Source organism: Hippopotamus amphibius, chromosome 7 (genome assembly GCF_030028045.1).
Source record: "Hippopotamus amphibius kiboko isolate mHipAmp2 chromosome 7, mHipAmp2.hap2, whole genome shotgun sequence".
In the NCBI taxonomy this organism is placed as follows: Eukaryota; Metazoa; Chordata; class Mammalia; order Artiodactyla; family Hippopotamidae; genus Hippopotamus; species Hippopotamus amphibius.
In genome coordinates, this window is record NC_080192.1 from 9,282,601 (window position 1) to 9,304,909 (window position 22,309).

Below are 22,309 nucleotides of genomic sequence, written 5' to 3' on the forward strand. Positions count from 1 at the left end.
CTGTCCTACACTCACTGCTGGCTCTTCCTTTCTCTCCTAACCTGCACGGAGGGGTGGGAGCTGGATCGGGTTGGGAGTTGGAGAGTGAGAATCACAGGGGCTGGGGGAGGGGTTGTGGGAACTCACGTCCCAGCCTCTACCACCCCAGGTCCTCTGTCCCCTCTGGGCTGGACCAGGGTTCAGGAGCCAGCTGTAAACTCCTCCCTGGGTCAGGAAGGGCTTCCTGGAGGAGGTGGCATCTCAGCTGAGCAAGAGTAAGCCTTAAGCAGGCAAAGGAAAGGGGAAAAGGCCTGGGAACCCCAGGTTCAAAGAAATAGGAACTCTCCAACCTGACTTTTCAGTTCCCTTTTCAAGCCCATTTTCTCAGTGCTGCTTCTTGGCCCTGGGGACCCCTCAGAGCTTCCTCTGGCCGAGGCAGGGCTGTTTGTCCACCTGGGGGCCCTCCTGGTACCTGGTACCTGACAGCTTCCGCGCTAAACTGTCAGCCAGATGCTGTCGAGAGCCTGGACTCGGGAGCCCGACAGCCCCACTCAAATCTGCCTCTCACTTGCAGCTCCGTCACCTGCCCTTGTGACTTTGACTCCTTGTTACTTGTCTCAGTGTTACTCTTGTCATTGTTCTTATTACCGAGTCCCTCCAGCCCGGCTCACATCTCAAAAGGCCCGTGGACTGAATGTGTGCAGGAAGCACAACCAAGGAACCAAGCACAGTGTGGGGTGAGGGGGCTGGGGGTGGGGTGGCTAGGGGCGGGGTCTGAGCTGCAGCCGTCCCCAGGGACCATCTGGGAACTGGGCCCAGCATGGCCAGGTCTGCAGAGTATTCAGGAGATGCCAGAAATCCAAGAACTCTCCCAATTTTTAAAAGAAGGGCAAATTTTAGAAAACAGTTCGGGGGTCAAGGAAAACTGGGCTGGATTCTGCCCTCAGGGCTGCCAGATGTCACCTCCTGCCTTCTCAGCTCTGCACCCACTCTGACATGCAAATAAGCATCTTGATTTGCACAGAGCTGAATCCCAAGGCAGTCTTCCTGTTTGCTCCTTCCCTCCATGCCTTTGGGATCGAAACATCTTGAAGGCAGGTGTTTTGTCTGTTTCACTCACTGCAATATCTCCAGGACCTAGACCTGTGCCTGGCACACAGTCAGTGCACCTTTTCTGCATGATGGAGGAGGTAGGTGAGGTACTGAGGAAGAACTGCGGGCATCGCTGACTGGCTGAGTGACTGTAGACAGTTCACATCACTTCTCAGGGCCTCTCTTTGCTCACCTGTAGAATGGGCAGGGCTCAGGGCCTTTGAAGAGCAATTTGACCGAGTGTGCCAGAAACCTATATGACTCACTGACCCAGTAATTCCATTCCAGCCAAGGAGAAATCCCTAAATATGGAAAAAGGAAAGCTTTATGAACAAACATCTACCAAAATATATTATTTGTAACATTGAAAAACTGGAAATAACTGAGATGTCCAACAATAAGGGAATGGCTAAATAAACTATGGAACTTCCACTCGACAAAATATTAGGCAGCCAATAAAAATGAGGTTCAGAAAAGAGGAAAAAGAAACGCGCTTACAGGGAGTGAAATAACCAGAAAAGTGCCCATGATATAATGGCAAGTCAAAAAGGCAGGATACCACCGTTTTGTTTTTTTTCTTTTAATATACAGTATGACCTCAGCCAGGTTTAAAAAAAGGTCCCAAACAAAAAACTATGGAAGGAAATACATCAAACCTTAACAATGATTGTCCTGGGTGGCGGGGCTGTGGGTGGTAATTTTTCTTCCTTATTTTGACTTTTCTGCATTTTTCAGATTTTCATAAGTGAATATGTATTGTTGTCTTTATAGTAAATACATTAAAAATGAAAAAGAATTTGAATTTGGGAGTGGGATTCGATGCAGTCTAAGATCTCCCCAGGTCTCTGAGAGGGAAGGTCAAAGTCACCTCCGGGGAGCCAGAGAAAGTTCTAGGCTTGGGGTTAGCAACCCGAGTTCAGAACCAGGGCTGTCTGTGTGATCCTGGGCAAATCATTCCACCCCTTTGGGCTTTAGAGGTGTCCCCTGTCCAATGGGGCCTGGTTCCCTACTTTTCAGAAGTAAGAACAGGACAAGAACGTGGCTTTCTAAGGCCTTCCGGGACTCTGGTCAAATGAACGCAATGGCATGGTTATTCTCGGCTCCTGGGAAGGCCAACTCTGCTTTCAGACGCCTCGGGAAGATGTCAGTGTTTTGTTAAGGAGTCCTTGGGAGTATTTTTGGCCCCTGAGGTACAGATGTTCCTGACTCATTTTGGAAAGTAAAACTGGGGTAATTTCCAGAAACGCATCACTGTGTGGAGGAGGAGCAGGGCCAGGGACTTAGAGTCCTGGGTTCTGATCCCAGCTCTTTCCCCACTGCTGTGTGATCTTGAACGAGTCACTCAGCCTTCCTGGCCCCAGCTTTCCCTATGCCATGGGCTCTGGACACAAAAGTCACTAAGATTCCTAAACTCTCTCTGTTCAAATGAGGCCATCTCACCCTGGCCCTGAGGGGCAGGGACACAGGGGTCTGAGAGGCAGCCCCTTACTGGCTGGGGTCCCTGGAACCTCCCATGTGTGGCCTGTGAGCTCATTTCTGGTCCATCATTCCTTGGGAAAGTGTCAGGGTGGGGTGGGTGGTTTGGGGGGACATGTCCCAGCGGGTCTCTGGAAGCTCAGTCTGCATGACGGGATAACCCTCAGAGCACCCACCCACTGTCACATGTGACCCCTCGGAGGGTCCAGCAGTGGGGGAAAGGCAGAGGCTGCTTTAGGGCAGGCAGCGTGTACACGAAAAAGCGCACCTGTATATGCACAGCCTGCATGTACGAGTGGTGGATACTACACTCCCAGCCAGGCGTGACAGTTGCCCCATCCTTGTGCCACGAGGGACCTCAGAACCTCAGTCCTGGACACTCCCAGCCTCCTGCTCTGACACACAGTAGATATGTCCAAGAAATGTGTCATGTCCCTTTAGACACAGATCAAGGACCTCAGACCTAATTTTGGTCTAATTAACCTGATGGTTAATGCCTGTCCAGTGTTTCCACGGGAGCCATCCCTGTGAATCTGGAGACCTATTCTGTGAGACAGGCCCCGAAGCTCTTCACGTACAGATGGGGGACTGGAGGATCAGAGGGGTTAAGAAACTTGCCCACGGTCACACCATTGGCATGGGGGCAGGGCCAGGATTTGAGCCCAGGCCGCCTGGCTAGAGTCCCTGCTTGTGACCGCAATGCTCTGAGATCATTTAGCCTCTTCCAGCTGCTGTTTTGGCAAATGATGAGAAGCTCAGCACAGGTCAGTAGCTACCCAAGGTCACACAGTAAATGAGTGCAGAGCACAGACCTGCTCCAGACCCCTGGCTTGGGAAATGAGGTCTTTGCACCTGAACGTGAGAGGGTCTATCTGTCATAGTCATCCCCGACTTCTGTGCCCAGCACAGGCCAATGGATAACGTGCTAAGTGGACCCGGATAACTTCCCTGCTTGTTCATTCACTTATTCATCCATCTTCTAAGCTCCTTCTTGGTGCCAGGCCCTATGCCCGGCCCTGGGGTACAGAGGTGAGCAAGCCCCATCTTCTGCTCATAACCCAGGGACTTCCAGGAAGAGATGACAGCTGAGATTTGGTCAGAGGGAGGAGGGAAGAAAGGGCACTCTGGGCCCAGGGAATGGCTGGCTGATGCATTGGGGAACCCCATGTTTTCTGAGAGGCTTGCTGGAAGGGAAGGAGAAGAGGCTTCCAGGGTCTGACGCCAGTGGGGGGCCAGTGGGTGAGGGAGGGGTGGGAAGGCAGATGGGAGCTGGGAGTCAGTCACTGACCCGGGGTCAGCTGCTCCGTCCACCGCCATCCCCTCTGGTGGGAGTGAAGGAGGGGAGACGCAGTTTAGGAAAGGATGTGGTTCCTGCCTTCCCGGGTCACAACTGGAAGGGGAAGTGGGGGCTGGGGGCTGGGGCTGGGTGGGGCTGAGGTCACAAGGCGGGAGGGGCGGTGGCGCAGCAGCACCCTAGCTCCGGCCTGGGGGTGGGACGGGCAGTTCTGCAAGTGCTAGTCCGTCAGAGGCAGGAAGGGGAGAGGGAAGTGGACCCAGCACCCGGGCTCCTCTGACGGCATCGCCTGCTGCCACTTCCTCACTCACTTCCCGCTGGCCTTGTTGCTGTTTCTCCAACGCATCCAGCTCCTTCCTGCCTCAGGGCCTTTGCATCTGCTGTTCCCGCTGCCTCAAATGGCTCTCTTCTTTTAATCGTTCATCTCTTAAATGTCACCTGTCCAGAGAAATCTCCTGAGCCCTCTGCGCTGCACTGCCCCCTCCCCACCCTCCTCCGCATCCCAGCACCACGTGATTGTGCATTCCTGTCCTCAGCACTACCTGCCATTTAATCACGTATTTGCTCACTTGTTTGTGAGCTCCATAGGGACAGGGGCTTGTTCTGTTTTGTTCATCACTGAATCTCCAGCTCCAAGCACAGTGTCTGGCACACAGTGGGCCCCCAACGACACAGCACCAGGCAGTCGCTATGTGCCAAGCACCACCCTGTGGGCACTAACTCACTTAACCCTGAACATGCCACGGGCAGGGGGGCCAACCCTGGATTGGCGGGGCCTGAAGCTGAATCATGCTTGAGATCTCTAAGGGAAACATATATGGTTAAGAATATGAGGGACTTCCCTGATGGTCCAGTGGCTAAGCCTCTGTGCTCCCAATGCAGGGGGCCCGGGTTTGATCCCTGGTCAGGGAACTAGATCCCACATGCTGCAACTAGGAGTTTGCATGCCGCAACTAAAGATCCTGCATGATGCAACTAAAAAAAAAAAGATCCCACATATGGCGATGAAGATCCTGCATGCCACAACTAAGACCCAGCACAGCCAGATAAATAAATAAATATTAAAAAAAAATAGACTATGATATAGGAATGGTGCCTCGGACAGGGCCATGCAGGTGAGGGGTGCCGGGGCTTAAAGCTCATCTGCCTCAGGGCAAATGTGCCCTTGCCTCTTAGGTGGGGGATTATCCCTATGTTACATATGAGGAAACTGAGGCACAGAGGTGAAGTAATTTGCCCTCTAGGCTTGCAGGTGGCAGCCCTGGGACTTGAGCTCAGGAAGTCTGGATTCGAAGACTCTGGAAGGTTTGGATGCTATAAAGCTTTTACATTTGTTGAACACATAAGTGATTGGCTGGCCTTCAACAAATGATTTGGCTTCTCAGTCTTCAGTTTCCTCATCTGGAGCCTGAGGACGTACCCTGGATAGGCAGGAGAGCAGCTCTCTTACCCTCTCACCTATCAGGGGTTTCAGTTGAGCGGAAGGATGCTGGAGTCATTCATTCATTCGTTCATTCTTTTGTCCATTCAACAGACATCTGAAGCTCTACTACATGCCATGCCCTGCACTAAGCAGTAAAAACAAAGTTGCTCTTAGCAGGGGGCTCATGTGCTAATGAAGAAGGTGCACACACACACACACACACACACACAAGGAGAGATGATTTATCATCATCATTAGGAGGTTGAAATTCAGTGGAGAAAAATAAAGCAGGGAGGCGAAGGGGGAGTTTGCGGAGGGAGCGGTGTGGTCAGGGGGGCCTCACTGAGTAGGTGGCATCGGGGCTCAGAGTGGAAGGGGTGAGGGGGAGAGCCAGGCAGACATCCAGGAGGGAAAAGCCATCCTAGGCAGAAGGAATAGCATGAACAAGCGCTCTGAGGAAGGGATGTGCTTGATGAGTTTGGGGAAACAGGTGGAGTGGAGTGAAGAAGGGGAGAGTCAGGGGGGCTGAGGTCAGAGAGGTTGTAGGGGCAGGTCGTGTAGGGCCTGTGGATCACTGTCAGGACTTAAGGGAGGTGGGAGCCACTGGAGGGCTGTGAGCAGAGGTGTCTCTGCTCCGCGGGTTCACTCTGGTTGCTGTGTGGAGAACAGACTGCAGGGTTGAGGGCAGAAGCAGGGAGACCAGGGACTTCCCTGGTGGTGCAGTGGTTAAGAATATGCCTGCCAATCCAGGGCATATGGGTTCGAGCCCTGGTCTGGGAAGATGCCACATGCCACGGAACAACTAAGCCTGTGCGCCACAACTACTGAGCCCATGTGCTGCAACTACTGAAGCCCGCACACCTAGAGCCCGTGCTCTGCAACAAGAGAAGCCACTGCAGTGAGAAGCCCGTGCACCACAATGTAGAGTAGCCCCCTGCATGCCGCAACTAGAGAAAGCCCGTGTGCACAGCAACAAAGACCCAATGCAGCCAATAAATATATAAATAAATAAATGGTTGGTGGAGATGTGAGAAGCAGCTGGATTCTGGATTATTTTGAATATCAGTCCAACAGGATTTGCAATGGGTCGTATTCTAATTAGTTACAGTTACATAACAAACCAACCCCACACTTAGCAGCTTAAAAGAAGAATCATCGTATTATTTCTCATAGCTTCTCTGGATCATGAATTTGGGATGGGCTTGGCTGGGTGGCCTGGCTTGGGTTCCCCCATGCAGTTGCAGCCAGTGGTTGCAGTGTGTGCTGGCCAGGTGTCTATCTCCTTCTCATGTCCTCTCTGGGCCTTTCCATCTGGTCTCTCTATGTGGGCTGTTTGGGCTTCCTCCCAGCATGGTGGTGGCTCAGAGCTTCAGAGATGGTGTCCCAAGAGAACCCTGCGGAAGCTACAGTGCATTTTCTGACCTTGCTCAGAAACCAGAGAGCACTGCTTTTGCAAATCCCAAGTCTATCTAGATTGGAGGAGAGGGAACACAGGAGGAGTGTGTCTCCACGGGAGGAGGGTCAAGGTCGTGCTGTAAGAAGAGCATGTCACACTTGTCACAGATTGAAGAAGCCGTACTTGAGTGCTGTCACTGTGCAACGAGACCAAATCGCTCAGCCTCTTCACGCCTCCGCTTCCTCATTTGTTAGAGGGAGCAGATACCAGCTACATCCTAGGGTTGGGATTCCTTCCACGTCTCACAGGGACGGGCTCAGTGAACGAGAGCTTCCCCTCCCCACTTCTCGCCAACCATGTTCACCCCACTCTGTGCCACCTGGAGAGGTTCTCCTCCGCAGAGAAGATGGAAACAGCCAGGCTTTGAGTGGCTGTGCCTCGCAGTGGAAAATGACTTTGCCATCTGCCTGGGCCTGGGCTGCTCGCCTGCTTGTATGTGCACAGGTGTGCTTGTGAGTACGTGTACACCCACGTACTCAGGTGCCTATGAGCCCATCTCTCTCCCAGGCAAGCCAGCAACATCTCCTGAGCTCCTGCTCTGTGACAGCCCCTTCAGCCTCTTGTCAGCTCAGCCTCTGGTCAGCTGCTCCACTGGAAATGTCGCCTCGGCCGTCACAGCTAGATGATCACCTGGAAATGAGGGTTCCTCTCAAACTCGCCACCTTTCCTGGGCCTGGCCTGTCACCATCACCTCCATCCTGCCAGGTCCCTCCATCCTCCTCGGCCCTGCTGGCCAACACCCATGCAGCAGCCGGTGCCGGCTCCTCAAATGCGGGCATGATCACATCACTCTCCGCTTACGTGCAACATTAGAAAGTGCAACATTATCGTACTAGAAGGCAGGCCAGTGGTTGCCAGGGGCATGGGGTTAGATTCACTAGGCAGGGTCCTGAAGGAACCTTTAGGGTGAGGAAATGCTCTCCATCCTGATGGAGTTGGTGGTCACACTGCTGTATGCATTTGAGGTTTGACAACTGGTGGCTTTCATCGCATGTGCATGACACCTTGGTAGAGCTGACAACGAGGCCATCCATTCATGTGCTTGATGAGCACCTACTGTGTGCCTGGCACTGGTCTAGGCACCTAGGCACAGCGGCGGATGAAACAGACAAAATGTTGGACCTCGTGGGTGCGGGAAGACGGCAGATGAAATAACTGCAGGGACTATACCAGACAGGGCTGCTATGGGGACATCAAAGCGGCCTGGGAGACAGGAGCCACAGCCCATTTCGAAGCCTTCGGTGACCTGGCCCCTCCCCCCACCCCCAGCGGTCTCCCTTTCCGAAAAATTTTTTATTGGAGTATAGTTTATTTATAATGTTGTGTTAGTTTCTGCTGCACAGCAAAGTGAATCAGTTACACATATACGTATATCCACTCTTTTTTAGATTCTTTTCCCATATAGGTCATTACAGAGTATTGAGACGAGTTCCCTGTGTTATACAGTAGGTCCTTATTAGTTATCTATTTTATATACAGTAGTGTGTATATGTCAGTCCCAATCTCCTAATTTATTCCTCCCCGCCTCCATTTTCCCCCTTGGTAACCATAAGTTTGTTTTCTACTTCTGTGACTCTATTTCTGTTTTGTAAATAAGTTCATTTGTACCATTTTTTAAGATTCCACATATAAGCGATATCAATATGATATTTGTCTTTCTCGGTCTGACTTACTTCACTCAGTATGACAATCTCTAGGTGCACCCATGTTGCTGTAAATGGCCTTATTTCATCCTTTTCTATGGCTGAGTAATATTCTATTGTATGCATGTATGTGCATACAATATGTATGTACACATACACATGTACGTATGTACCACATCTTTATCCATTCGAGAGGTCTCCCTTTGAGACTGTTCCCCCGTGGCCCGGGGTGGAGCCAGGCTCTGGGAGTGGGGTCCCAGCAGGAGGGGATGCCAGCAGGAGGGGACACGTGGACACACCCAGGCACGCTCACACATGGTAAGAGCTGATGCGAATCAAGCGCTTCCTCTTTACGTTTTTATCTCAATCTTCCCAACAGCCCTTGGAGACAGGTACGGTCATAATCCCATTTTACAGATGGGGACCTGTGTATTTGCCCCACCTAAAGACTGAGCCTGACCTTCGAGGGCTGGGACCTGAAGCCAGGCTGTCTGACTCCAGGGTCTGGTGTTTGTGGCTCTTCATAGGGACCAGTGGGTGTTGGGGACACCTGTTTCCAGTGTCTCCTGTCCACCCAGAGGCCCTGTGTCCCACTTGAGTGCAGCACCTCAGAGCTTACACAGCCGTCTCCCACCCTGGGATGGGAGTAGGGTGGGTCAGTATTCCTGTTTTGCAGAAGAGGAAACCGAGGGAGAAGGATGGTTATAGGTCTTGCTCAAGGTCACGTGGGGGGGTTGATGGACAACCAGGACTAGACCCCATGTCCCGGACTCCTGGTCCATTGATCTTGTCCCACCCTCCAGGAGTGTTGAGCCATCGGTCACTGCCAAGTGCACCGTTCTCCGGCTGAACAGACTCGGGAATTTTCAGGAGAGCTGTGAGCAGAGGGAGGTGTGAGTGGGCAGTCGTGGGTCAAGGGCACTGGGCGGGAAGGGTAGCCTTTCCAAGGATGCAGAGGGGGCTCTGGGGTGGGGTGGGAATCTGAGCCAGCCGCTGTGAGGAGCCAGGTGTCCTGGGTTCCACCATCGCTCTTGGGACCGGCCCCTGTGGGGACCCAAGCACAGCAGGTGTGCCTCACTCAGGCCCGTCGGATGGGGGCGGATCGTCCCAGCCAGGGAACAGGGACTACAAAGGAATCTGGAATCTGGACCCCCGATGGAGAGCAGGGTCAAGGCCAGGGGCGAGAGGAACCCGAGCAGGCCCGTGCCCCTGTCGGTGGGAAGGCCGTGTCCCCTTGGCACCTGTCTGGGGGTGAAGAGTGCTGGCCCAGGAAGTGTGGCTTCCAGCCCATCCTTGCTCTCCGTCCTCTGCAGGAGGCCGTGCCTGGCCAGGCATTGTTTGCAGGTTTAAAAATAAAGGCGTCTTGGCCTGGGCCCTGCTGGCAGAGGGGAGGAGGGGGCGGCCTTGGCCCAGGCCTGAAGGGCATCTGGCTGGAAAAAGAGGCCTCACCCAGCTCCACCACCAGCACAGTTGGGATCACAGTGGGGGGGGGGGTCCCCAGAGAATTGCTGGCCCCTCAGCTTCTCCTGCCACGAGAGGCACAGAAGGGTGGGTGTCTGGGTGCTGGCTGCCCTCTCCTCCCTCCAGCCACTCAAGTCTGTCTGTCACCCTCACCAGATGGCTTCCAACAACCTGGGGCCACTGGGGTACATGAGCTCCCCCAACACCCTCTCTCCTCTACCAGCTGATAACGCTGACAATGACAGCTCTGCCTGACAACGCTGCTGAGGAAGGCACTGTTGTTATCATCGCTGGACAAGTGAGGAAATCAAGGCTCAGAGACGTGTAATAACTTGGCTGAGGCCACACAGCCGGTCACTGGAGGAGCCAGGGCTCAACCGAGGTCTGTCTTGACTCCTGAGCCAGGGCCTTGATCAGGTACCGCACGGCCCCTTGCCAGTCCTGGTCTCTGGTCCCAGCACAGCGAAGAAGCTTGCTATTTCCCCGAGGGGGCCAGAGGACACAGGATAGAGCGAGAGAGGGGAGGGGAGGGAGGGAGGCAGCAGACAAGGAGCGTTGGAGGGCGCCAGGCCCTGGCGGTGGGTGGGGGTTACCTTATTACATCCTTATACCAAGGCGTCGTGCAGGGGGATCGTCTTCATTTTGTAGATGAGGAAACTGAGGCCCAGAAAGTCCATCACTGTCAAGGTGGGATTTGAACCCAGGTCATCTTCGGTTCACAGCTCTTTTCCTCACTCCTAGTGTAATAGGAATCTCAAAGAGCACTATCTCCCCCCAGCAGGGTTCCAGGGTAAACCTAGAGGCACTGAGGATGTGGGCCTGGAGGGAAGAGTGGGATGGGGGCACTGTTGCTAGGGAACCAGCTTCCCTGCTCCTGGAGGGATGGTGAGTAGAGAGACAGCAGGTCGGCAGCCCTGGGAGCCCCGGGGGCAGCTCCAGTGTGGGACGTCCCCCACCTGAGAGGCGGCAGGCAGGACCCAGCCCTCCCCTGGCTCCCGGCTGACAGCCGCCCCATTCCAGACAAGATCTGGTGATCCCCCATCCGCCCCCGAAGCCTCTACCGAGGTTGGCACGCTGCTGCTGGCACCGGAAAGCGACATTCCAGAGGCCCCCCACAACTCCCTGCCAACCCCAGATTCTTGGCAGAACAGGAGAGCGGGGGCTTCTGGGAGGGGAGAGGGTTGTGGTGGGGGAGGATTGTGGGAGGGGCCTGGCCATCCCCCAGGGACTGTGCATCTCTAGTTTGTTCCCCAACCAGAGCAGGCAGGAGCCACAGCACAGCCTACAGACTGGGAGAACTGAGCTGAGAGCAGCCTCTCAGACAGGATGCTCTTGAAAAGACATTCTTTTCAGGTGACAAAGTACTCCTTACTACCTCCTATAAAAGGATTTTCAGGCAGAGCTCAGACTTGCTGTGTAAACTTGAGCAAGACACATACCCTCTCTGGACCTCAGAGACCCACGAGAGGACTAAAGCAGGTAAATCTTGAAGGTGCCCTCTAAGCAAACAGTATTTAATATGCCAAGACGTTATGGCTTCAGCATCCTCCCTGGTCTCCCTGCTGTCCCATCTCTACTCAGCAGCCAACAGATTCTCTTGAGTCAGGCACGTGGCTCCTCACCCGGGGCGGGGGTGGGGGGGGTGGGACCCGCCTCTCACACAGGGAATGTCACCCCGGCTCCTTCCCCATCTGGCCCCGCTGCCTCCTGTTCCCACATCTGCCCACCCCATCCCTCCCGGGAGCAGTCTCCTGGCCTCCTGACTGCCCCAACCCTACAAATTTCTTCTCTCCAAGGCATCCGCCCTTGTCTCTCCTCTGGCCTGGAGGGCCTGGCCCCACCTAGAGCTTCCAGTAGTTCTTTCTGGTTATCCAGGACTCAGCTCAAAGGCCACCTCTCAAGAGGCCTTCCATGACCCCTTGAAACCCGGGCCCTCCACCCACATTTTGCAGTCACATCTCTCTGACTCCTTCCCTTCATAATGTGTCACAATGGAGACGATCTTGGTCATTTACTGTTTACTTGCTGACTGTCCTTCTTCTTGTGACCTGTCTACTCCAGGGAGGCCCAGCACATGGCAGGCACTCAATACATGGTTTTTTGTTTTGTTTCTTTAATATTTTATTTATTTATTTATTTATTTTTGTTTTTGGCTGTGTCAGGTCTTGTGGCACGTGGGATCTTTGTTTCGGTGCGCGGGCTTCTCTCTAGTTGTGGCGTGTGGGTTTTCTCTTCTCTAGTTGTGGCATGTGGGTTCTCTAGTTGAGGTGAGGGCTCAGTAGTTGTGGTATGCGGGCTTAGTTGCCCCACAGCATGTGGGATCTTAGTTCCCCGACTAAGGGATTGAACCCGCAACCCCTGCATTGCAGGACGGACTCTTTTCCACTGGACCACCAGGGAAGTCCCTCAATATGTCTTCTTTGAGTGGATGGTGATGAGATTTCTTCGAACATGTCCAGGTCCCTTGTTTGTCAATGTGACCCCCTTCCCTGGGTGCTCTCTGCTTCCCTCCTCCGTGGTTTCCCCCAACCCAGGCTGGTGGTAAAATTCCTGGAGACTCAGCTCTGGGCCAAGCAGCCTGAGGGGCTGGGCAGGATGGGAGGGAGGGAGGGAAGGAGGGAGAGAGGGAGGAAGGGAGCGAGGACTCATGACCCCTGATCCCCTGGCATCTCGTTCTCCAAGAGCAAGAGCGCAGCCCTGGCCCTGGAAACCCCCTGGGCCTGGCCGCTGGGGCAGGCGGTTCCGGGGTGACCTCATAGCCTTGAAAGGAGGGCAGCAGGGGCAGGAAGCAGAGGACGCATCAGATGGGCTAAATTTAGAGCGTTTGATTCAGCCCAGGCAGGACAATATTCCTGGAGTCCCCATTGTTTGTGAGGGGCCAGAGGGCAGGCTGTCCACTGAATGGCTGGGTCTGAGCCATGCCAAGCTGTCTGGGCATGCAGGGGTGGGGGGCGGCAGGGGGCCGGCCCCCTCCCTGCTGGAAGAGAAGCCAGGCCAAGGGTCAGCAGGGCAGAGCCAGGTGGGGTGCAGACACTGGGAGTGCTGCTCTTGGGGTTAAGACCAAAGGTGGGAAGGAGGATGCCTCACAGATGAGAAGGGGGGCTCCGGGTGGCTCTGATCACAGCTGCTCCGCTGTGCGACCCTCTTAACAGCCAGGACAGCTATTAGTCCTCCCCCCTGCTCTGCCATTTTACAGCCAGGGGTGGGGCTCAGATCTAAGGAATGAGTTGCCGAAGGCTGCACAGATGCCCTGTGTCCCGACGCCCATCCTAGGTCCACAGCAAGCAGCTGTGCCCCCAGCCTGCAGCCCTCCCATCAGGACAAGTGCTGTGGGCCTTTACCCCAACTCAGCCCTCTCCCCAGCAGCCACAGGGGACAGGAGAGGGTGGCTCAGCCTGCGCAGGCTCCAGAACCTGTTGCCATGGCAACACGGGGTCCAGGTCTGTCCTGCTCTTTAGATGAGCCTGAAGCTGAGGTTTTCCTTGGGTGAGCAGGTGGGGGGCTGGGGCTGCCTTCTCACCCCCTGCCTGCTGGAGCCCAGGACTGGGCCAGCAGCCTGGCCTAGCTGCCTGGGCTGATCACACTGGCTAAGCCGGTGATCCTGGAGCGTGTCCTGTTTCTGCACCCACGCCTCATGTCCATACCGTGGCCAGGCAGCCAAAGGAGGGTGGAACTGTCCCCGGTTCAGGGCCACCCTGGTGGGGGAAGGCTCAGCAGACCAAGTGTCCAGGAACCTTGTGCTCCCAGCTAAGCCCCCACCACCCATCTTGCAAGTCCCACTGAGGCCCAGGGAACTCCTTGGGCCACCTGCCTTGGAAATGGGGGGTGGGGACCAGAAGTTCCAACAGACCTGCTCTTCCCACGGACTGTGACAGGCGAAGGGAGAGGACCCAGTGCTTCGATGCTCAGAACTTGGCCCCTGCCCTCTTCCCAGCTCAGGAAGGGCTTCGAAAATGAAGCCCACCCAGCCCACTCTGCCCTCTGCTCCAGGTGAGTGAACTGAGGGTCTGAGCTAGGAAGAGGCTTGTCCGAGACCACGCACAGGACGGCAGCTTTGCCCATCCTCCAGGGCCCTGCCCACTGCGGGTCTCCGGGCACCAGATCTCTTCTGCCTGCAGCCCTGCTCCCCTGCCCGGGGCGGCGGCCCAAGGCTGTTCACTGCTCCTCTTGATTTCACATCATGACTCATGTTATCATGTTCTCAGGAGCTGAGTAACCACCTGAGTTATTTATACCCTGGCTAAGCAGGCTTCCTTCCCTCCTCCTAGAACTCAGGCAGGGAGGACGGGTGGGGGTGGGGAGGAACCTGGGAGGGGGGGATGTAGACCGGGGAAAAGGCAGCTGAGTGCCTCCCCCCGCCCATATCCCCTCCCCTGGGGTACCACCCCCATAGAGCGCCCAAAAATAGCGGTGACTCTCCCAGGACAACAGGATGGGCCTGGATCTATGGCATCGATTTATAGGTATTATGATGGTTTGGGGAGGGGGGAATTCCTTTCCAGAGCGAGTCACCCGTCTGGAAAAATAAAGAAGGAAAAAGCTGAAATTTTTTCCTTCCATCAAAACAGGAAGGAGCTGGGAGAGGTGGGGGATGGGCAGAGAGATGATGGGTGGAGACCGAGATGCATCCTCCCCCCTGCGGTGGTCTTCTGGGAGGGGAAGCCCTCTACCCGCCTGCACACACAGGGCCCCAGTAGCCCAAGGGCTGACTCTGAGTGTCCCTCGTGTGGGCCACCCCTGGATGCCCAGGGCTTTTCGTCCTCCCTGACTCCCAGGCCTGTGTGCCTTCATGGACACGCGCAGAGGCCCACATGCACACAGACCCACGTGTTCCCCACCCCCCCAGGAGAAAAGATCTCACTCTGCGTGGATGGGACTTAGGGAGGGGTCTGCCTTCCTGATCTATGTTTTTTCCTCCCCTTGAGCACTGCCCTGGGAGTCCTGTGACTTAAGTTCAAATCTGGCTCTGCTCCAGCTCTAACGGGCAGGATGATCTTGGGGAAGTCAGTTTCCCTCTCGGAGCCTCAGTTTTCTCATCTGTAATAAGGGTATGGTCATCCCCATGGTGCTTCCTTCTGGGGCGGGTCTGCCTTGCCCAAGTGAGGGGAATCATAACCGCAGCTCCCGTTTCCCCAGCACTCTCTCTGCACTAAGCACCTACATTCAGTCGCTGGATTAACCCTGTGACCAAATATGGTAGGTTCCAGAATCATCCTCAGTTATGGCTCAGAGGGCAGGGACTAGCCGAGGATGACAGCTGGGACATGGTGGAGGCTGGTTGTGAACACTGGGCTCCTCAGCACCTTTCACATCCAGGGAATAATGAAGGAGATCCCATCAGTGCCCCGAAGAGAAGGGGGGCGAGAGGGAAGATAAGAAGGGGGAGAGGGATGAGGAGGTAGGTGGCCCAGCTTCCTTGGGCCTCAAGTTCCCACTGGGTCCACTGATGACAATTCCGTGGCTTCAGCAGGGATGTGCCCGGTGGCCAGGGACTGTTATGCCCTCCACCATGGTGGTTACTATTAAGACGATTAGTCACTCCCGCCAGGCTGCCCTGTTTGCTTGTTGACTTATATCAGCACCACCCGAGGGTGTTTGTACAGTTGTCTCTGTCTTTCTGTCTTCCACCTGCCTGCCTCAGCCTGCAAAGGCCCCTCAAGGGCAGGGGGCTCCAGAGAGGTGAGCTGGCAATGCAACATCCAATTCCCTGTGAGGATGACTCTGGGGCACCAGACGGGGCACATCTGCACATACTCCCCACAACCAGATTGTGTTGGGACCCCATTAGGCAGATGAGCACACTGAGGTCTTGGACTGCTCTCCTCCAAGTCCAGCACTGGACTGGCCCAGGACAGCTCCCCCAGCAGGTGCAGCTCTGAAGCCCACAGCGCTGGTTTACATCTGGCTTGGCCACCTCCTGATCATGTGAGTTAGGGAAGTCATGTGATCTCTCCTGAACTCAGTTTTCTTCTCTGTAGAATGGGGATAATATACTTTGCTCTCCCTGGATTGCCAGGTGGTTCAGGGATTGAGCTGTGAAATCACGATGTTGAACCATTTTGGACCCATGCTTTAGGTCAGTGCTTCTCAAACTGTGCACATGGGTCAGCAGGGGTCCTCTTAAAATGCAGATTCTGGGACTTCCCTGGTGGTGCAGCGGTTAAGACTCCATGCTCCCAGTGTGGGGGGGCCTGGGTTCCATCCCTGGTCAGAGAACTAGATCCCACATGCATGCCACAACTAAGGAGCCTGCGAGCCACAACTAAGTCCCAGTGCAAGCAAATAAATATTTAAAAAAAAATGCAGATTCTGACTCAGCAGGTCCAGGGTAGGCCAGGCACTGTGCACATCTAACAAGCCTCTGGGGGATGCGGCCGCTGGTTGGGGGGCCACCCTGAGAAAAGCAAAGCCGGAGCTCTGGACCACTATGAAAATGTGCTAACTGCACTGTGAGCTGGACCTGGGCTGGTGCCTTCACACCGTTTCTCACATCCAATCCTCAGAGCAACCCCACCAGGCACATGTGGCTATCCCAGCCTCCAGATGAGGAAACTGAGGCTCAGAGAGGTCAATGCCCTGCTCAAGGACTCACAGCCAGTAACTGGCACCTGCAGGTTCTCAAAGGCAGGCCTGCGGGACGTACGCAGCAGGGTCCTTGTCCATCAACTAAACCCTTCCCTAGGTACCCCCCTTCCCACCCCCCACCCCCCCATAAGCTCATGGTTCTGCCCGTGAGAAACTTGCCCTGGTGAGGACCGAGTGACACCTAGGACGTGGCAACAGCCTCAAGTGGCCTGCAGGCAGTGGTGGGATGCGACAACGTGCTCAGGGAAGGGGAGGGAACTCACCCCCAGGAAAAGCTCCCAGCGGGCAGGCCGGCCGGGTGAGGAAGTGGTGAGACCTGGAGGGAGAGAAGCGTGGAGACGCCCAGGGAGGGTTCAGCATGAGTCAGGATGTGATTTGGGGTAAAAATAAGCCATCAGCTACTCCCCGGGAACCCCAGGCTCACCCAGCCCCTCGCCTCCCACCCATACGCTTCCCGCCCTCCTCCACAGAACACCCTTTCCCCACCCCCCCACGCCCTGGGGGCCTTCCCCACTGCAGAGAGGGCCAGGAGTCCCTGGAATTGGCAGAATTGTCACCCATTTCTGTCCCTGACTCGCTGTGTGACCTTGGGCAAGTCACAGGATGTCTCTGAGCCACAGGTGTCCCTTGTGAACAGCCTTGGCTTGTACTGCGGGGACAGGATCTTGAACATCGAAGCCATGTCAGACCTTCTCCCAAAGGGGAGCTTCCTAATGGCGGTGTGGGGAGATGGGGGCGTGGGTGGTAAACTGAGGCAAGGGAGAGCGTAGGACCAGGACAGGACCATGCACACCTCCCATGTGCACGTCCTTTCTAGCAGCCTCTAGGGTCCCCTGCCTACTATGGTGGGGCATCATTCACGAGGCTCCTTCAGCCAGGGGTCCAGACCAGTGCCCACCAGAGGGCCCTCTCCAGAGAAGGCTGGAGCTAGGCCAAAATCTGTGGGTGAGGGCAGGGCTCAGGTGGACGGAACACTTGCATGTTTTCCTCTTTGCCCAGCCTGGCAGACGGGCATAGACATCCAGAGAGTGATGCTGGCACTGGCTGCCCAGGTTCAAATCCCAGCTCTGCCCTCACTCATCCCTGACCTTGCAGAGCTGCCCCAGGCTTTGGCTTCCCCATCTGTAAAATGGGGGTGATCATGGCTTCTCTCTCGAGGCTTAACTGAGTTAAGACAACTGCAGGGCTTGGAGCAAGCTGTCAAGAAGGTGAGGGCCACGTAAACATTTGCTCTTATAAATATTGATGAAAAATTGTGATTTTTACACTGTGGCGGAGTTCCCATTCTTTTGACAGGTCCATTGTATTTCTCGAAGTTACAAATATATTCCTCTGGAAAGCTGGTGAGGGTGTGTGTGCTGTCCTAGCTGGACCCCCACTAAGGGGGGCTGCCTGCTACCTGCCGGTCCCGAACTCTTCCAGAATTCCTAGTCAAATCTTTAGCACCTAGCAACCAGGACACCCACCCAGATCTCGTAGGCTGCTTCCCGCCCTGGGGTGGTGGGCAGGTCCTGGGGGCCCTGCACAGCCTCCTTCATCTAGCTTGAGTCATTTGTTTACTTTTCTGCCTGCAAAGTGGCATGAAAAGCTGGGCAGCTCTGATCCAGGCCACACAGGGAGGCATCATGTAACAGGGAGATGGCAAAGGTGTGGGCTTTAGCATGACAGCCCTGGATTCGAATTCTGGCACTGTGGCTTCCTTGCTGGGTGATGCCAGGCAAGCTGGTATCCCTCTCTGAGCCTCAGTGCCCCCTCCCCAGGTATGAACACAATCATAAGAGCACCAGCACTCCAGGAAGCTGGTAAGGACTCAGCTAGCCTTGTGCCTTTGCTGGTCAAGTGGTAATAATTGCTGTACTTCTCTCAACGCTGTCAGTTCAGGTAAAGCACTTGGCCCAGGGCCTGGCCCAGGGCGAATGCTCTGGAAGCGAGGATGTCACAGTTATCAGGGTGCTCCAGGCCCAGCAGATGAGCAGCAAAAGGTGCAGTAAGAATGACCCTTCCCCAGGGAGAGCCGACCAGGTACTAGGCGGGGGTCATCTCCCTGCCTGTCTGCCCCACCTCCCCTCACCCTGGGGGGCTTTACTCCATTTCCAGCCAGCTTCCAGGACAGGTAGATCAGAACCGCCCGTCCAAACATCCTCTTCCTTGTCTGGAGACTAGAGGAGCTAAAAATGCATTGCCTTAGCCCCAGGAAAACAAACACTCCGCTTCCCTTGCCTTTGTATACAGAACACAAGGCCCAAGGCCGCAGAGGCAGTGTGGCGGGCTCCTCCAGGCTTCCCTAAGCCTGGGGGGCAGTCTATCTGCCTTCTTGGGGTCTCTCCTGCCTCCCTGGTACTCACCGCCACAGTGGCTAGAGTCTCACCAGGGTGGGGGGTCTCTAACAGAAGTGGTGGGGGCACTAGGTGAGGATAACTGCTCGCCCCCCACCCAGGTGACATGCTTGTGGCCTTCCCAGGCATGGGCTCCACTCCTAGCCCTGCCTTTGGAGTTCCCAGGCGGGTGTGCGCGCGCACGTACGTGTGCATCTTGCAGTGACAGGGACAATCACGGGGATATCTGATGACATTCTTGGAGCACCCACTCCTGCTTTCAATGCTTAGGATGTATTAACTCACTTGACTCCGTGAGGTCATTACTATTGTCATCTCCGTTTTACAGATGAGGAAACTGAGGCTCAGAAAGGTGGACTGACTTATTCAAGGTCACAAGCTAGTAAATGGTAGTGCGGGGCTTTGAACCCAGGCAGTCTTTGCTGGGAAGGCTTGTCCCTTGCCCTAAGCCTCAGTTTCCTCATCTGTAAACTGAGCACATACGATGTAATACCTCCCTCCCTGGGTGATCGTGAGGGTGCAGCAAGAGCAAAGGCCTTGCTGATGGGGAGGCAGGGGAGCAGCCAGTGAGGGGGCTCCAGGGGAGCTGATGGCAGCTACAGGGTGTGGGGTAGAGGATGGTTTTTGCCATCATACAGCCCAGGCTGGGGTCTCAGACCACTTGTGGCCTGGCCTTGGACTATCCCCAGTTTGGAGATCCAGTTCCTTTTCCATTGAGCTGGGAAAAGCTAACTTGCCTGGCACAGGTGCTTCCAGGGCTCCCTCAGCATACCAGTGATGCCCAGGACACGTCATCCCCATCCTTCTGGACTTAAGGGCACAAGTGTGCCCGTGGGATTGAAGCCAACTCTCTCCTCAGACCCTGGCCCCCACTCCCATGGTGTGAGACGCTTTTAATGGACGAGAGCTTAGATTGCTCTAAACAAGGTCCCCGAAGCCCCCAGCCTTGGGCAGGCCCCCTCCAGCACCGAGGACTGTGGCCCCCCGGTTTTCCACTTGGCTCAGACCTATTGGGGGTGTGTGTGTGTGTGGGGGGGGTGAGAGTTATGGGAGTGCGGCCCCTCACCCTGCAAAACCTTCTCCCAGCCCTCCTGGAAAGCCTGATTCCTCAGCGGCTCCAGTACCAAAGATGGGTTGGGGCCTTCCCTGGGCCTGTGAGCAGGGTGCCCCTCAGCTCAGTGTAGAGACTCATGCTACAAGCTCTCGCCCCAACTCTTTCCAACCTTCAGGTGGGTGGAACCAACAGGCCAGGAAGAAACAGGCATTCATTTACTCGTTCCTTCAGCAGACATTTATTGAGCAACTGTTGTATGGTAGGAGCTGGAATGGTGTCAGTCTGGTGCTAGACCCATAAATGGACGATGACAATACTGTGGGAGACATGCTGTGGGAACTCAGAGCAAACACCAAACCTGGGGGCCTTCCTGGAGGAGGTGTCGGCTAAGCCGAGCCTGACAGGAGGAAAAGGAGGAGGTGCTCCTCCCCGCCCACATGTTGACATGGTGTCTGCAAGGAGAGGTGCTGCCGGAAAGGGGTTCTGCTTCGCATGGCATTCACACCCGGGTGCCATGTGGTCCCTGCTGCTGCTGCTGTCCCTGTTCTGCCACTTCTAACCAGCGGGCAAAGCCATCTAGATTGTAATGATTTATACCTACCTCACTCAAGAGCCTGGAGGTCCCAGAGTGCCAGGCTCTCTTTCCTCATTCCATTTTCCAGTGCTTTGCACAGGGCCCGCGTACAGTAGGTGCTCAAGGACGCTGTTCCCAGTAGCCCTCCCCCATCACATACCCCTCCTGAGGCTGAGCTGTGCGCTCCCTCTTTGTGCTCCTACAGCACTTTGTAAGTCAGAACTCATATTGGTACAGCACTCTCAGCTGGCAAAGCGCTTCTGTAGGTATCTGATGTGTGTTTGATGCTCACCAAAGCCCTGTGTACGAAGCGTCATTGCTGTCAGGACACAGCACAGCATGGTGCTTTAAGCAAGTGTGTGGGCTCTGCAGCTGAACTACTTGGGTTCATGTCCTGACTCTACCACTATGTGACCTTGAACTATATGGCAATGTGACCTTGAGCAAGTTGCTTCACCTCTCTGTGCTTCAATGTCTCCATTTATAAGACAGGAGTAAACATATCTCATTGGAGCATTGAGAGACCACATGCAGAGTAAGAAGAACACTACCAACCATAAGGACACCTCAATAATAACGGTAGCTATTGTCAATTATAAATAAGGATACAGCAGGTCAAGGTCAAGATGACCTGGCTGTCCAGTGGAGCCAGGTTTTATCTCGAAGTCTCTAGACTTCAAATCTTGTGTTTTGGGATTATCTTCCTATCTCCCTTGCCCCATCTCCCCTGTCACCCTGTCTCCTAATCCCTCTGTTTATGCATCCGTCTGTCCTTCTGCATGGGGGCTCCTCCAGGGCAGTATCAGCATCATGCCGTCTCCCCAGTGCCTGGAACAGTGCCTGGAACAGCGTCTGTTCTGGTGTCTGAGGGAACACTCAAAAGCTGTGTCAAAGGAATGATGCACTCCATGTGCCGGGCATCCTGCTCTGCGCTTCCACATGGATTACTTTATCTGCGCCTCCAGCCCACTCTGTGAAGTAGATAAAAATCCTCTACAAGCACTTAGCGGTCCAGATACGTGTGAATACTCACAAACCCATCATCACTAGCCAAGATGACAAACATTTCCCTTGCTCCTAAAAATTTACCATGCCTCTTGGAAATCCCTCCCTCCCTCAAATGAGAGACGTCTCTCCAGGGTATAGGGAAGAAAATCAAGGGACTGAGAAGTTAAACTTCCCAGAGACACTTGGCCAGTAAGTGGCCATGCCAGTATTTGAACCAAGGTACCTGCCCCTGGCCTCTTAGCCATTGTGCCACGCTGCCTAGGCGGTAATGGGCAGGGGGTGGGTGCGTGTAGCTGTTTGTAGAGAGGCCCTCCTGGGACGTCCTCCCTCCTCACTGCCCCTGCTCAGGTCCAAGAAGACAATTTATATGGACACGGTGGGTGTGCCTGTCTCCGTGACTAAGGGTGTGTATACAGGCTGAGGTACAGGCTGCCACCCATATGGATCAGACGACAGAGACAGCACAAGGGGACCAGATAAAGGTACCCTAAAGCCAGAAGCCAGAAGGCGATGCAGCGAGCCTGTGGGTCTCGTGGTGGGTGCTGGGCTCAGCGTGGGAGCGTGTGACTCTGTGACTGTGACCGTGTGACTGCTCAAGGCAGGGACATAGCAGCTCCCGGAGCTGGGAGGCGGAAGGCGTTAACTGTGTGCATGCTGGCGTGGGTGGGGGGCCCTGGGCCTCCAACCTGTGGGCTGAGGGAGGTAGTAAACATCATGATGGCGGCCCGGCAAGGATGCTGCAGGGTTGTGGGGGTTTGTGTGACTTTGCAGTTCAACAGATTCAAATTCAGCCAATGCCAGCAACGTCTGTTGTGTGCCAGGCAACCAGCTAGGAGGAGGAGACGTGCACCCAGCTTTCAGCTGAATGGTACTGGCTGCAGGGTTTGCGTGATCACCTTGTGGCTGGTTTGGGGCTGGGTGCTTTTTG